We start from the raw sequence: 17,025 nt of genomic DNA on the forward strand, positions 1-17,025 counted from the left end.
CTCATAGATCTCTATTTCTCTAATGAGAGTTACTGGAGCTTTATTTGTTTATTTTGTTGGTGTTATGTTTACCTGTTTTTTTGTGATCTTTGATTTCTAACATTGATATCTGTGCATTTGAGTTAGCTGCCTTCTCTTCCACACTTTACAGGTTCACTTTGCTAGAGACAGTTCTTCAACACTGAGCTCAGTTTGTCCTTCTGGGTGTGTCTATTTGTAACATTCTTGGGCAGGTAAGGCTTACAGTTACTTTGGGGAGAAGCCATTGCCTGAGCTCTGAGATCAGTGCAAGGATGGGGAAGTGGGTGCTGCTGACTGAGAACAGTTGGATAGGACTGCACTCTTTGTTCCCCACCCAGTGAGGCCAAAGGATGTGTTCTACAGTTACTCAGCTTCTTTGTCAGATTTATGAGATGATTGGGCCTGGATACTATACTCAGTAGTAGCTGGGCTCCCAGCTATGGAGGGATAGCAGAACAGGCTGAAGGGCTTTAATGGCTCATTGTTTGAACCTGAATCAAGCAAGGCTGTACAGTGAAGTCCTTGACCAGATGAGGTCACCAGTTTTTCTTTGCAAATAGGGAAAGCCGGAGCTGTGCTCTTTTCAAGTACCACTGTAAGCAGGAATGGTAGATGAACTCTACAGCTTCCTGTGTGCTCTATTTAGGTTCCCTGGCCAGGAGGGCCTTGGGCTGTATTCACCAATAGACCGTTCTACAAACTAGTTTCCCTCTCTGGCCTAAGTGGAAGAACTAGCTTCAATCCCGGAAAGGCTCCTCGTGGTTTTGACTCAAGCTGACCCATGCCCCAAGTTGCCCAGCTAAACGGGGCTCCTGGCTTTCCTCTATGGACAAACAGCTTTGTTTGGCAGAATCTCTGCTTGAATGTTGCTGGGCTATACAGCTTTCCAGGACTTTCAGTCAGGCCTTCTGGTCAGGAAGGGCTGGGAGCTCTACTTAGCAATAGGCTGAGTTATGACTCAGTTGCCCTGTCTGGGTGGGGCCCCAGACTTCAGGTCTTTATTTGAAGGACCTGCAACAGACAGACCCACACCCTGTCAAGTTCCATGATCAGATTGCAGCACCATTCTGGCTCTGCAGATGAGCAAAGCTGCCAGCTGGGACTTCTACTTGGGCACAGGAAGTAGGACCTTGGTCTGCCAAGATCCAAGTGCTTATTGCTGTAAGCCCCTCCCCCTTCTCTATTACAATCAGATTCTAGTGGTCAAGCCCCGTAGTTTCCTCAATTTTTCCCGAGGGAAAAATTGGAATGGGAGCTTCCAAGAAGTGATTGACAATCTAAGGGAACAGAACGTCTACCCTGGATGTTTGTTTTTCACCAGAGGAACTGTATGCTCTTGGGAGACCTGAGCATGGTGCTGTGCTGGCCTGGGGGCAGGGCAGTGGAGTCAGCTTGTAGTCTCTCCTCTTACCTTTCTAACCCAGTCCACCTTGGTATCTGTGGTGCAGTGGGTTGCTGCAGCATCATCCTGATGTTCTTGGACCTTCTCATTGGTGCCTTTTCCATGAATAGTTGTTGGTTGTTCTTCTTGTGAGGGAGAGCGTAATTGGGTATGACCTATGTTGCCATCTTGGTGACATCAATCCTGCACTTTAAAAAATTCTTTTTCATTAGAGATTAACCACATTGTCTATAAGTGGAGCTGGGAGCTCTATTTTTCTTAAGAGTTTAAATGCTTGTCAACTGTCTTTTACAATAACTAAACAGAAAGGGCATTTTTGTCAAAGTTTTAAGAAAAGGAGAAATAACAGTTAATTAGAGAATAGGTACACTTATGTACCTTGTTAAGTAAACTCTTGCCAAACCTGAGACAACTCGTGGAGAAGGAGCCCTGGGCTGGGGCTGCCAGCTGAGTATGTGAAGTCTCCTGCTGCTCAGTAAGCAGAGTGACTATGGATTTTGATTATCAGCACACTTCTACCAAGAGAAATCACAAGCCTAAAGGATAAAGTTGGAGTTTAAAAAATTAGGTAGCAAGACTGATGCTGCTTCTTCTTCATGGAAAAGTACTACTCCAATGTCAGCCGTGACATATAAGTAAAGTTAGTGTATTGTACTGATCTAGTGATATGAAGGTTAGAAACAGATAGAATCACCACAATGAAGATAGGGCTTGTATTAGTATAAGCATGATGATTTAATTTTAATAAATTGATCCCTTCAAAATTAGATTTTTTGATATAAAAACATGAATATAAATTTATGTGACTCTAAATGCCTTTTCTGCACACAATCATTTAATCAAATGATAAGTTGATATAAAACCTAGTCTTTTTCTTCATAATTGTCAGAGCATCTAATAATTTAGGCTCTTCCAAGCTTAAAGAGGAAATTAGGCACATTTCTAAAATGTGTTTTAATAATTTCATCTAATTACAAATGAAATTATCAACATAGTTCACTATACTCAATAGTTAACTTTTATTTGGTGCACATTGTGCCAAGTAGAACATTTTCATATTTCTCATTGAAAATTTTATATATGTATGCTCTCAGAAGAAGTACGGCAAAAATATGCACATATATAATAAGCCTTCTCAGATGGTAATATTAAACTAATGAACTCAAATCCTGAGGGAGGTTTAAGACTCTAGAAAGCTCAAATTTTACAGATAAACATGTGATTCTATTAAACCTTAAAGAACAGATGTGATTATATTGTAGTCTTCTGTCTTTATCAAAAACCAGGAGATGAATCTAAGGCCTTGGAATATTTGTACCCTGTCCTGACTTTAATTCTGCAAAATACAAAATTCCCATCCTCCTCCTCAGCTCCAGTGATCTACTCTTCCTGGAAAAAGTTTGGAATCTTTTTTAATGCATGACTGCTCGGTCAGTCCTGTGGGAGGTATGGAGGAAGAAAGGAATTTGGCTGGGGGAGTCGAAACATGTTAGAAAACAAAATACAATACAATAACAACATTAAAGAAACAACAACTAATGTGATTTGGCTAAAGACCACTAAAAGAGATGGGTTAGTAATTTTCTAGTACACTGATGGGTCTACTCTAACTTTGTGTAGAGTAGAACTAAAAATAAAGATGCAGCTAATTTAAAACCCCAGTTTTAGAGAATTTATTTTTAAAAGTATATTGCCCTCTCTTATGACAGCTGACAGACTTGAAGTGAGAATGAAACAGCCCCATGCCCCCCTCCCTCCCAGTAAAGACTAAGTGATATCAAACTGAAGCCTAAGCATTTAGAACTAACTGGAGCAGTCGTCATATAATAGCTTTTTATTCATGATATTACCTTCTCTAAAACTTGGAGACTTTTCCAAGTTTAATAGAGTCATAGAGGAAAAAAATATTTTGCTTTCAAATAGAAATATAATGCAAGATGCTTGAGTATCTTACATATCCCAGTAGGCGAAATGTAAGAAGACACAGGAGAAATTAAAAATATATATTTAGTTTAACCCAATAAATAAAAAATAGCAGTCTAATATTCCTTTTTTCTATAAGCCTTTGTATCTCTGTGTGCATCTTGCACTAGCAGCATGCCTCTATTTGGACTAGTTAGTAACATTTCAGGTATTCTATAACCACACATAGGTAGTGGCTGCTGTGTTAGTGCAGCTCTAATTGGTAAGACAGTGGATTCATGCACACACACGCTTCTCTACTGAAGGACTTTTCATAGCCATTGCCATGCTGATATACACCAGGCGTGCTTATTAACATCTGTTTAGGCAACACCATTTGGGACCTGCTGAGCTACTCCACGTGGCACTCTTAGGTATAACTTCTTTAAGCCACTGGATTTTGAAAACATAGCTAACAAATAACTTGTAGCACTGGATTTTACTTCCATCTCTACCACCAGCTAGCTAGTAAATATTGTATCACATACTGAGCATTTCTTAATTTGCCTGCTCATCTGAAAAATGAAACTTTGATGCCTAAATGAGGGTGTTAAGTAAAATACCATGAGAAGAACCTGGCACACGCAGGCACTTAGGGAATGGATTTCGTATGCACTTTCCCTATATAGGTATGATATTAGAAGGGACACAGTGTCTGTAATATGTTTGAAACTATATGTGAGTTCATGGTCTTGAAAAAACATTCAGTAAAATTTTTCAGGGGACCCAAGTGAGAACTATGCTGTTTTATATGTGCACACAGGAGCAGGAGATCAGGGGTCGGGGGTCCTCAGAAAGAAGAAAGGAAGAATGGGCACTTTATACCAGCTCTACGCTTTCCTTTCTACCTGCAGTCAGAGAAACGCTTTAATTATTAGACTTTAGATGAGCTGCCTGTTTAAGAAAAAATACCCAGTTAAAATTAATTTGTAACCTACTACAATATGAAATTTAAGAATGCAATGAATTGTATACCTAAGCCTGAAAAAGTTCTATTTACTAGAGGTTAATTGCCTTATGAAGTAGGTTGGTATGAGAAATCGTCCCTTATATTGAAAGGTACTTAGGTGCTTCTTTTTTTTTTAAAGGGAAACATATATTATTACTACAGTGGAGAGCTGCAAAGTGAATTCTGTATAAACAAGATATTCCTGGAAAGGGCCACATTTTACAGAATTGGCAATTCAGAACTATTTATTTATTTCTTAAATGAAAACATATTTATTTATAAAAAATAGAATTTTAAAGCTGAAAGGACCTCAGACATAAATCCTTCTTCCATTTTTATTTTATTGAGATAAATTTGCATACATCATATTAGTTTTAGCTGTGCAACATAAATATTTGAGATTTATGTGTATTAAAAAATGATTACCAGGAAAAGTCTATTTAACATCAATCAGCATACATAGTTCCAAAAATATTTATTTATTTTCATGATGAGATCTATTAAGATTTACTCTCAGCAACTTTCAAATATGCTGTACAGTATTATTAAGCATAGTCGCCACAAGCGAGTTACATTCCTAAGACATTTATTTTATAACTGGAAGTTTGTGCCTTTTGAATACCTTCACCCATTTTGCCCAGTCCCCATCCTCTGCCTCTGGAAACCATATTTTGTTCTCTTTATGAGCTCATTATTTTGTTAATTTTTAAGATTCCATATTCAAGTGAGATCATATGGTATTTGTCTTTTTCTGTCTAACTTGCTTCACTTAGTAAAATGCCCTCAAGGTCTGTGTTCTTGTAAATGAAAGGATTTCCTTCTTTTACATGGTTGAATGATATTGTTATGAACTTAGACATATACATATATCACATTTTCTTTTCCCATTCATCCACTGATGGACAGTTAGCTTACTTTCAAGCGTTGGCTGCGATAATGTAAATAATGCTGCAATGAACATGAGGATATAGGTGGTTTTCCACACAGTGTTCTGTTTCCTGCAGATACAATATTTGCAAGTGGAATTACTGGACCCCATGGTAGTTCAATTTTAAACTTTTGGAGGAACGGCCACATTGTTTTTCATGGTAGCTGCACAAATTTACATTCCCACCAACAGTGCACTGAGTTTTCTTTTCTCCACATCCTCCCCAACACTCGTTATTTGTCTTTTTTGATATAATTGCCATTTCAACAGGTGTGAGGTGATAGCTCTTGTGCTTTTGATTTGCATTTCCCTGATGATTAGTGAGGCTGAGCCCCTTTTATGAATCTGTTGGCCATTTATACATCTTTGGAAAAATGTCTATTCAGAGCCTCTGCCCATTTTTAAATCACACTGTGTGTGTTTGTTTTGTTGTTCTTTTCGTTATTGAGTTGTGCGAGTTTTTAAATATATTTTGGATATTAACCCCTTAGCAAACATGTAGTTTGAAAATATTTTGGCCCATTCCATAGGTTACTTTTTCATTTTGTTGATTGTTTCTTTGTTGTGCAGAAGCCTTTAAGTGTGATGTAATCCTACTTCTTTATTTTCACTTTTATTGTCTTTGATTTTGGTGTCATTCCAAAAAAATTATCACAAAGACTGCTGTCAAGGAGCTTACCACTTACATTTTCTTCTAGGAGTTATAAGGTTTCAGGTTTTGTGTTTAAATTTTTAATATAATTTGAACTAATTTTTGTGTACCATGTAAGACAGTAATTCAGTTTCATACTTTTGCATGTGGCTGTTAAGTTTTTTCAATAGCACTTACTGCAGAGACAGTCTTTTCATCATTGTATGTTCTTGGTTCATTTGTCATGAATTAGTTGACCTTATATGCATTGGTTTATTTCTAGGCTTTTTATTCTCTTCCATTGATCTGTGTCTGTTTTTATGCCAGTACCATGCTGTTTTGATTGCTATAGCTTTGTAACACAGTTCGAAATCAGGAAGCACGATGCCTCCAGCTTTGTTCTTCTTTCTTAAGATTTCTTTGGTTATTCTGGGTCTTTCATGGTTTCATACAAATTTTAAGATTGTTCTATTTCTGTGAAAAATTTCATTGGAATTTTGATAAGACTTGTATTGAATCAGTAGATTGCTTTCAGTCATATCCTTACCCAAGGATATGTTTACTGATTTTTTGAGGGAGGGAGAGACATCAATGTGAGTGACAAACATTGATCAGTTGCCTCCCACATGCTCCCTGACTGGGAATGGAACCCACAACCTAGTTATATGGCCTGACCAGGATCAGACCTGCGACCTCTGGTATATGGGACAATGCTCCCACCAACTGAGTGACCTGGCCTGGGCATGAATGTTTTAACACTATTAATTTTTCCAATACATGAGCATAAAATAGCTTTCCATTTGTTTGTGTATTCTTCAATTTCTTTCATTAGTGTCTTAGAGTTTTCATTGTACAGATCTTTCACCTCCTTGGTTAAATTCATTCCTCAGTATTGTATTCTTTTCGGTGCTATTGTGAGTTAATAAGATTGTTTTCTTAGTTTCTCAGATAGTTTGTGATTAGTGTATAGAAATGCAACAATTTTTTAAATATTTATTTTTTATACTGCAAATTTACTGAATTTGTTTATTAGTTCTAATAGGCAATAACATTTAAAATATAAAAACATATACTATTCTGTGGGGCTGGCTGCATGCTTAAGTCTCACTGGCTACCAGAGCCAGGTAATTTAAAGGTGTTTCCTAGGGTTTTTAAACCCTAGTTGGAACAGGTTTCTGGGAGGTAGTTGGAACTTGTTGTGAGGGAGGGGGTGAGCACAAATATGGTATCTACCAGTCTCCCTTCCTACAGAATACCTCAGTCGGCCCCTGGATGTTTGTCGAATAAGGAACAGGCCCCTTAGGTTGAAGTTCCAGGAGAGGCAAAGAGACCTTTTCTACAGAAAGACTGGGGTATGTTTTGTTTGCTTTCTCTGTTGTTGGAAGTAGTGCTAACAGGAGAAACCTGGGTCTTCTTGACAACACAGTAAGGAATTACAGATCAGCAAACCTATTAGTGTGTAAGCAGGGTTCATTAGTGTTACATTCTCATGGAAGAACATGGGCCTTGCTGAGGTCGGGTGGAAGGCATAGGTAGGTTCAGGGTATAGTAAGGGCAGCATGAGCAGGGCTGGCAAGAACATCAGGTCCTTTGTTCTGAAGACTTATACAGTTGGCGGGATGGGGGTTAAAAAGTTACATATTGATTGATGGGTAAAGGTGGTACCAGCATTCCTGGGGTGGGGGGGACACAACTACACAAATTTAGGTATGTATTGGGGTCTATTTGCCCAGATTCTTATCTTGCTCCAGACTCTATTTATTCATCTTGTTGTACAACGCTATGGGACAGGAGGCAGTTAATTAAAGTTAGGGCAGTTACCCAAAGTTATTTATGGGTTCTTCCTGTAAGCATCAGGAAAATCGTAAAACAGATAGTGACCAGAGGCATGCAATTAACCAAAGTTGTTTTATGGGCTTCTTTAGGCACCGTGGACCTCCTCCTCTTCCTTCTTCCAGGCCTTGGTGTGAATACAAAGCTTCAAGGGCTTTCTTTCCCACATAGTGAAAACAATGTGTAGAATTTCAAGGACTTTCCTCCTCCTTGCCTTGCTTTACTATTCATCTTATCTCAGTGATAAAAGGCATTTCCTGGCAACCAGGACACTAGATGCTGGCCAGCAATAGCAGCTCCATCTCAGAGTTCTCCCTATGCTGTCTCCTGCCTCAGTGGTAACCAGCCAAGAGCTATCTCTCCCATTTGTTACAGTCCCATGCAAGCCCTGCTGGCCACAAGAGACAGATGATCCAACAGGTGTTCACTGAATGGCAACCACAAAAACTGGGATAGGAGATGCTTATACAAGCTTCCATCCAGGAGATACTGTGACTCAAGAGTTCAGGAAATGGAGAGTGCAGAGAAAGAGCATGCCTTCCAAGGTCTGGAGAGGCTTACAATTACCCCTTAGATATGTGTTTCATTAGAAAGCTGTCCCCAAGGATACGGCAATGAAGATGAGTTAATATGCCGCTTTCACTGAAAGACAGGGCACCTCAGTTTATTCCTCTTGCTGTGCTCTGGGCAGGGTAGCAGGATAAGATCTCTTTCTCTGTTTGTTACAGTTTTATGGAAGCCATGAGTACAAACCCCACTGGCCACCGCTGCCAGGTGTTCTACAGGTGTCCACTTGGTGGCAACCAGAAAAATCAGGGCTCCAGACAATGTATAAGCTCCTTTCCTGGAGATACCAGGCAGTCTGAGCAAGGCAGAGGCAGAGCACCCGCTGGCCTCCCTCCATCCATGGAGAGTACTTCATACGTGTGTGAAATTCGATGTTTACCCATCAGGTTGATGCTTTAACATAAGCAATTAAGCTTCTTACACTGAAAGTCCAGGGGCTTTTCACGCATCTGCTTCTGTACTGGGCCCTGGGGTGAGTGAGTCAGTGCACTTGAGCCTAAAGTGTTTCTTGAGGGTCTCATGGAGGCAACCCCTTCTGGATTTCAGTGCTAGATGTTTGAGGGTATCATCTCTCAGATGGAAGTCTTAAAATTTGGAGTGTCTGATGTGGGGTTCACACCCTTTGTTCCTCAGGAGAAGTTCAAGGTTTTGAGTTCTTTCAGGATTGTGGATCACTGGGCTGGGGATGTGTTATGGTGAGATCGTGTTTCAGTGTCTCCCACCCACCTCTATGTGGGTTTTTCCCTCATTCACTTCATGTGTACAAGGCTCTTAGCTAGTTCTTCCCCCCTGCAAAGGAAATTGTTCCATATGTAGCTGTAAATGGTGTCCATGGGAGGAACTGAGGTCAGCATCCTCCTACATTGCCATCTTGAACCAGAATCCAGTACTACTTTATTCAATAAAAAATTAAAGCTAAAGTTGTCTGGAAGTAACTTTGACTTCACTCCTTTTTGATTTTCAAAAGTAAGAAAAGGGGCACAGCTAAAATTACTTTTACAGAACAGAAAGAGTTCATTTTCCTGGCACTCACAGAGCCAAGCACTAGACACTGAGAACTGCACTGGAGAACTATTGACTATTTTGTCATGAATGGTGCCACCCAGGAGAATGGAAAGTTAGTGTTCCAAAACCCAAACTCCCTGATGGCCTGTAGGTTACAGATTATGAAGGCAAAATCCCAGGACACGGTGAGTTCCGGTTTTGCTGGGAGCCAATTGGTGGGAGGTGAGAGAAGGGTAATGAATCATTTCTTCAGGTCTTGAGGACCGTTTACAAGTCATTTCTAGGTCCCTCTCTGGTTTCATGGGAGAGTAGCCAGGGGCTTTTCTTTGGGGCTCAGGAACTTAACCATAACTCAGGTCGAGATGTTATCCTTAGCCTGCCAGAGATCCAGACCTTGGGACTATCAGTCAGGCCCTGGCTACTGTCTCCTGCTGCTTCGGGGATTGCTAAATGATTTTCCAGGAGAAAGGCTAAGTCTTTCTGAGGTGTACGGACACAGATGATTTCTAGAGAGACAATTTAAAGGTAATTTTAATAAAATCAGAAGGCCCTTCATTTTCATTAAAGTTTTCACAGAAAAGAATTAAAATTCAAGAGTGCATAACAGAAAATTCTAGGTAATAGCCAACTTCACACTGGCTTATTTTTCAAGACTAGATTTATACTACAATTGCACAGATATCTGTCAATTTAGTAAAAATTGACTATTGTAGATTTAAATTAAATTTTTAAATCTTGGTAAGATAGAGTGTATGTTTAGAGTTTGTGCAGGAATAAAAATAATTTTAAAAACGCTTTCATAAATACTGCAGTGGCAAAGGAATTTCTTTGGTTTTTGTTTCTTAGGCTCTGAAGAGTCCTGCCTCAGGCACTTCCTTTCAGTGAAACAGCGGCATGCAATTCAGGAGAGAGCAGAACTTTCTCCTACTAGGAGTGGCACTCTATCACCTGCTTTAATAATAGTAGCTGAAATCTGCCTTAGTGGATCTTCTAAGCGTGCTTGGCTCCTCACATTTTAAACCAATTAAAATGCTCTCTTTGTTTAAAGAACCACTTTGCAATGGCAGTGTTCCCATTCACTTTGTTGGTGCGGAGACCCAGGACGATGGCCGGTGCATCAAAGAAACTGGGAAGATTTGGACTTACGTATGGTGCCCGAGGACATGTACCGCACGATAGGACTGCCCCAGGCCAGGCTTCCTCCGCCCTGGTCTGCATGATTGCAGCAAATTCATACTTGTGCCTATTGGGGTGTTTCTGGACTTTGATGAAATGTGTTTCGTAACTGTGAAAGTGACTGAAAGAGTCAAAGCAAATAATAGCAGTCACAACAGACACCAAAGCAAGCAGTCACTGGTTAAGAGAAAAATGCCTGGGAAATAGGCCAATGGAGTTGTGAAACATAAAACTCTTGATAAAAAGGCATTTTTAAATAGAAAGATAGACTTTAAAAAGAAACTGAAAAAGAAAATTTCCCAAACTAACTTTAAAATGGCATAAATTTTCCATATTTTGGTTGTATTTAAATAACTGACAAGTGTCTTGATTAAATGATACATTTTTTCCTCCTTCACATTTTCCTGCATTAGTATCAGTCTGAGACACTCAGAATATTTAACCGCAAGTTATGACAGATATTTTGTTTTTGAGGCATTCCATCTAAAACTCATATCAACAGTTGTTTAAGGCTGCTTATGGTTAAGCACCCCCCAAACTAAATAGTCTTCACAATCAAATAACAGTAAAAGTTATTGTTTACCACATGCCAGGGTCACTTCTAAGTGCTTGACATGCATCATGAACTTACTAAATACTGACAAAAGCCATTAAGGTTAATGGTCTGGTTATTTCCTAGTTTTTGAGATGATAAAAAAAGGAGGCAGGGCAAGATTAAATAACTTGCCTGAGGTTACTCAATTGATAAGACATGAGAGTCAGAATTTGAACCCAGATTGGATGCAGAGCCTAAGCCACCACTACTTTATACTTCTGTCTGAACACGCTCACAATGACAATGCAAACATCTGTAATATCAATTACAGTGGCCATTAAACTCATTCACACAAGGCACCACAGGTGGTTCTACACAAAACAGATTGTGTAAAAATGTTTGTGATAGTTTGTTCCTTAAGCAGCTTCAAATCTAATGGGCATTAAAGCAACATTAATAGGGTTGAGGCATAATAGGTATTGTATGTCTTTTTAAAGATTTTGTATATTTTTATTTATTTTCTAATTGAGATATGATTGACATATAATATTATATTAGTTTTGGGTGTACAACACAATGACCCAATATCAGATATTTTGAAGTGATGCCCACAACTTGCTGTTAACTAGCAGCAAGTCTAGTTAACGTATGTCACCATACATGACTACAAATGTTTTTCTCTGATGATGAGAACTTTTAAAATCTACTCCCAGAGATCTTCAAATGTGCAATACAGTATTGTTGACCGTGGCCACTGTGCTGTACATGACATCCCTATGACTTGTTTTATAGTTGGATATTGTACCTTCTGACTACATTTACCTACTTTGCCCATCTCCCAACTCCACCCCAGCAACCACCAATCTATTCTCAGTGGGATATTTTTTTTTTAGATTCCACATATAAGTAGGATCATATTGTACTTAGTTTTCTGCCTTATTTCACTTAGAAAAATGTCCTTAAGGTTTCCTTTTTTTAGGCTAAATTATACACACACACACACACATATTCTGTCTGGAAAAAGTCCAGCCATTTTTAAAAAATTATTATTTTTTATTGTTTTACAAGTACTGTTGTCTCCAATTTCCCCCATCCCTTATCCCCCCGCCCTACCACCTCCACCTCCGACCCTCAATCCTACCTGCCTTTGGCTTTGTTCATGGGTCCTTCACACATGCTCCTTGACGTCAAGAATGGTTTGCATGATGTAGATGTTACCTGGCACCCAAGGAGAGTGGACTGGAATGAGCATGTGCAAACAATGATGACTTCACTGTACTAGTCGGTCAGGGTGGTAGATGTCCTTGTGTGGCCCTTGCAGTCAAAATGACCGAGTAGAACCCTGGCTGGTGTGGCTCAGCATATTGAGCACCAGCCTGCAAACCAAAGAGTTGCCAGTTCAATTCCCAGTCAGGACACATGCCTGGTTGTCGGCCAGATCCCTGGTTGCAGACTTGTGAGAGGCAACCGGTTGATGTTTCTCTCACACATCAATGTTTTGCTCCCTCTCTTCCCATCTCTCTAGAAATAAATCAATAAAATATTTTTAAAAAAGATAGAGCAATGAATCTGTATCAAATTTTGCATTAAACTTGAACATTCCCCCATGGAAACTTCACTTGATTCAGAAGGCTGTAGCTATGGGCAACTGGTGACTGGCAGCTTCATCACAACAATGTGCCTGCTCACATATCACATCTTGTGCAGTTTTTTGGTGAAACATCAAATCACCCAGGTGACTCAGCCCCTCTACAGCTCAGATTTGGTGCCCTGAGACTTATGGCTTTTCCCGAAACTAAAATCATCTTTGAAAGGGAAGAAATTTCAGACCATAAATGAGATTCAGGAAAAAATGAGGCAGCAGCTGCTGATAATTGGGAGAACTGTGTGAGGTCCCAAGGTGCTCTTGTAAGGGGGCTGAGGCATCACTGTCCTATGTACAATGTTTCCTGTAGCTTCTATCTTCTTCAATAAATGTCTCTATCTTTCATGTTGCATGGCTGGACACCCGGACAGGCCTCGTATCACATGGTCTGTGTCAATTCACCTGTTAATGGTCACTTAGGTTGTTTACGTGCCTTGGTTATAAATAATGCTGCAATGAATGGGGATGCAAATATTTTCTCTACATACAGTTTTTGTTTTCTTTGGATGTATTACCAGAAATAGAATTACTGGATCATATGGTACTTCAATTTAAATTTTTTTGAGGAGTCTCCATATTGTTTTCTGTAATCAGTTGACCAATGTACATTCCCAATATACTTGCACTTATTTGTTTTTTGATAGTAGCCATTGTAACAAGTATAAGGGGATAGTTCATTGTGGTTTTCATTTACATTCTCCTAATGATTAGTGATGTTGAGCATCTCATGAACCTGTTGGACTTTTAAATATTTTTTAAAAGAAGATTTTATTTATTTTTAGGGAGCGGGGAAGGGAGGAAGAGAGAAAGAGAAACACCAATGTGGGGTTGTTTCTTGCACGTCCCCCACTGGGGACCTCGCCCACAACCCAGGCATGTGCTCTGACTGGGAATTGAACCAGTGACCCTTTGGTTTGAAGGCCAGCACTCAATCCACTGAGCCACACCAGCCAAAGCTGGACTTTTAAGTCTTTGAAAAATGTCTACTCAGATCCTCTCACTGCCCATTTAAAAATCTTTGCTATGAGTTTTATGGATTCTTTTCATATTTTGGATATTAACCCCTTAGCAGATACACGGTTCCCAACTATTGTCTATTTTGTATTTTGCCTTTAAATTTTGTTGAAGATTTCCCATAATGTGCAAAATTCTGTTAGTTTAATGTAGTCCTACTGTTTATTTCTGCTTTTATTGCTTTTGCTTTAAGTGTCATTCTAAAAAGAGCCATCACCAAATCTGTCAAGGTGCTTATCACCTATAGTTTCTTCTAAGAGTTTTATGGTTTTAGGTCTCTGTTCTAGTCTTTAATTGATTTGGATTAATTTTTAATCTTTTAATTTTTGTGTACAAGATAATGGTCCAATTTTCCCAATAGCATTTATTGAAGAGGCATTCCTTTCCCCATTTTATGTTGTTGACTCCTTTGTCATAAACTAATTTCCATATATGTGTAGGTTTATTTCTGGGTTCTCTATTCTGTTCCATTAATGTATATGTCTGAATTTATACCAATACTGTACTGTTTTGATTACTGTAGACTTGCAGTATAGTTTGAAATCAGGGAGCTTGATGCCTCCAGCTTTGTTCTATCGTATTTTTATAGTTGACACTGAATAACATAATGTGGGACTTCCAGTTACTGGCCCCCACCACCCCCTGAGCAGTCAAATGTCCACATATACATTTTTACTCCCCCAAAACTTAACTACTAAATTCCTACTTTTGACCAGAAGTCTTAATGGTCATATAAATAGGCAATCAACCCATATTTTGTATTTCATGTATATTATACTACATTCTTACAAGAAAGTATGCTAAGGAAACTAGTAAGGAAGTCATTAAGAAAATACACAATAGTATTTATTGAGAAAAAAATCCATGTATTAGTAAAGACCTGCAGTTCAAACCCACATTGTTCGAAGGTTAACTGTACTCTAAAGAAAGTATTATGGTTCAGATAAACTGTGAAGCTGGGAGCTGGGGTAGTTAAATGGTTATTTTAGACATTTTCTGGGATTAAGGTAACATTCTTTGGAGTTTTCCAACAGGCACACAGTCACAAGCCATAGGTTTAAAACCTTGATCTGATCCTGTTCCAGCAAATTATGTGGGAGCCTTGGAGCCTTTTTTGAACTATCTCACAGTTACTACTGGTTTTCAGTAAGAATACATGCATTTTAGCCAGGACTTTTCAGTAAGAGATGGACCTAGCCAATGAACTCAAGCATTGAGGTTTTTTTTTTTTTTTTTTAACTCAAGGAGTTTTTTAAACCAGTACTAAAATTAAGGCAATTTTAGAAACCAGAATGGCTTTATGAACCTTAGGAATGAGAATGGGGACTATGATTGTTTCTGTGGGGGTCACTTGCCCAGTGACAAAAGTGCAGGAGTGTAAGGACTGAGCCTGTGGACAGGAAAGTGAGAACTGATAGGCAACCAGAACTGTGCAGTTCCCAAAAGGGCAGACTAAAAGACAGATACCATTTGAACCTAAAAAAGACATAACAAACAAAAGATATAATACAAAAAATATTAATAAACAAATGCATATTCCCCACGTTCCAGGCATTATTTCAGTGTATCAGGTAGTATATAGTATAATGCTTGGAAGAAAGCCCAAGCTATGTGTTGGGAACCATCCTGCCTGGTTTCAGGAGCTGCAAACTCGCCAACAGATAAAAAGGTCCCACAGCTAGGGGACTTCAGGACCATAAGCCACTAAGGGTATAAAACTTATTCTCCTGGGAGGGGTACAGCCTCTGCCCTCTTTACTTCACCCTGCTTGGCCCCTGGAGGGTGGCTGGATAGTCAATGATGGGTAACATTCCTCAAGGAAGAAACAACCTAAGACAGGCACAGTCACGAAGGGGCCACCAGGGAAGGACTTACAGGACTGTGGAGGAGGGACAAAGGACCCTCACCCCTGGGCTTTGTCATAGCCTGAGTTCTATCTATAAAAACTCAATCTCTTGGCTGCTTTGTTTCCCCTGCCTGATTCAGGCCTGAAACAATGCCAAAGCGGGTGCAGCCCCGTGGTGGAATGGGTGGTTCCCGGCAGGGAAGGGTGATCAGGCCTGAGAAGGAATGCATAAAGCCCCGTGAAATCCGCTTTGCTAAGAATGTACTCAGTTTAAATGTTAAGGGTCCCAGCACAAAATAAATGTTTCCCAAAGCTTTATAGCTGATTGGCCTCACCATCTACAAGACACTGACTCAAAAGGACCCCCGTGGTCCCAGAAATGTTACCTGTAAACCATACCTTTCTTTGATATGGATCCCTAAGCAAGCTAAACTCAGTAAAAGCCCATTGAGAGAGAGGCTTGACACCTTTCTCCTCTGAGAGACTGGTCAGCTTTTCCGCCCCAAGCAGATCAAAAAGTCTCGGTAGACTTATTCTCATCCACGGAGGCCAGGGGAGCTCTGTGGGCGAAGCCCCCCACAGCCATGCACAAAGCACTATGTGGATGTAGTATAGGAGTGGGTATTACAGGCCCAGATGATGAAGGGCCTTAAATGGGAGACTAAGTTAGATTTGATTTTGACAAGTCAGAGCCTATGCAAGTTAACACACAGAAGATACACTGGCACAGTTCTGTATTAGAATAACTAACCTGGATTAGTGAAGGGAGAAATGGGAGGTGGGGGATTTCCTTAAGAAGCCATTCAAGTCAAAGTTAGGCAAGAACCTGAACTCAGTAGGTGGTCATGGGGATAGGAAGAAAAAAATAAACCAACTAGTCAACCAGACGTCAGGCAGTGGGAGAGAACTGTGAGCAATGGTGGCTAATTAGAGAGAGAGATGAGGGCTAAGAAGCGTCCCCAACAGTTTAAAAGCTCCACAGTGAGAGAATAAATGAATGATAGATGGTACGAGTAGGTAAAATGGCAAAGTCAGGGGGCTGAGAAGGAGAATTCTGGCAGGCAATTCCAAATGTGACATCGTGTATCATCAGAAAAGTTGGGGCAGCAAAAATTAATCTTCTAGAATTAGATGAAATTGCAAAAAGCAGATGATAAACAAATGAACATATTACAGGCTGATACTTAAATCCTAATGCAAAAATGTGTGTTTAGCCAACAGGTTTATAAAATTTTAAAAATTTAAATTTATTAGGATTTATTAGTAACACAATTACACAGAATAAAGTTTAGGAATTCATCAATTATGATCACCAGTATGTGCTTCTTTGTGGCTTTTTAAACTGTATTCCTCATGAGTCAAATTTATTCAGTATAGTTGAATTTCATACATAGCTTCACAATATGGATATTACAGTTCTCCCATTGGTAAAATTAATAAAAACATATCTTTAATGAAAGGCACATAAAGAATCTAAACTAACACACTTAAGGAACTTTGATAACTCTGAA

The sequence above is a fragment of the Sturnira hondurensis genome, unplaced genomic scaffold (genome assembly GCF_014824575.4).
Source record: "Sturnira hondurensis isolate 20B ecotype Veracruz unplaced genomic scaffold, ASM1482457v3 Scaffold0016462, whole genome shotgun sequence".
Taxonomy (NCBI): domain Eukaryota; kingdom Metazoa; phylum Chordata; class Mammalia; order Chiroptera; family Phyllostomidae; genus Sturnira; species Sturnira hondurensis.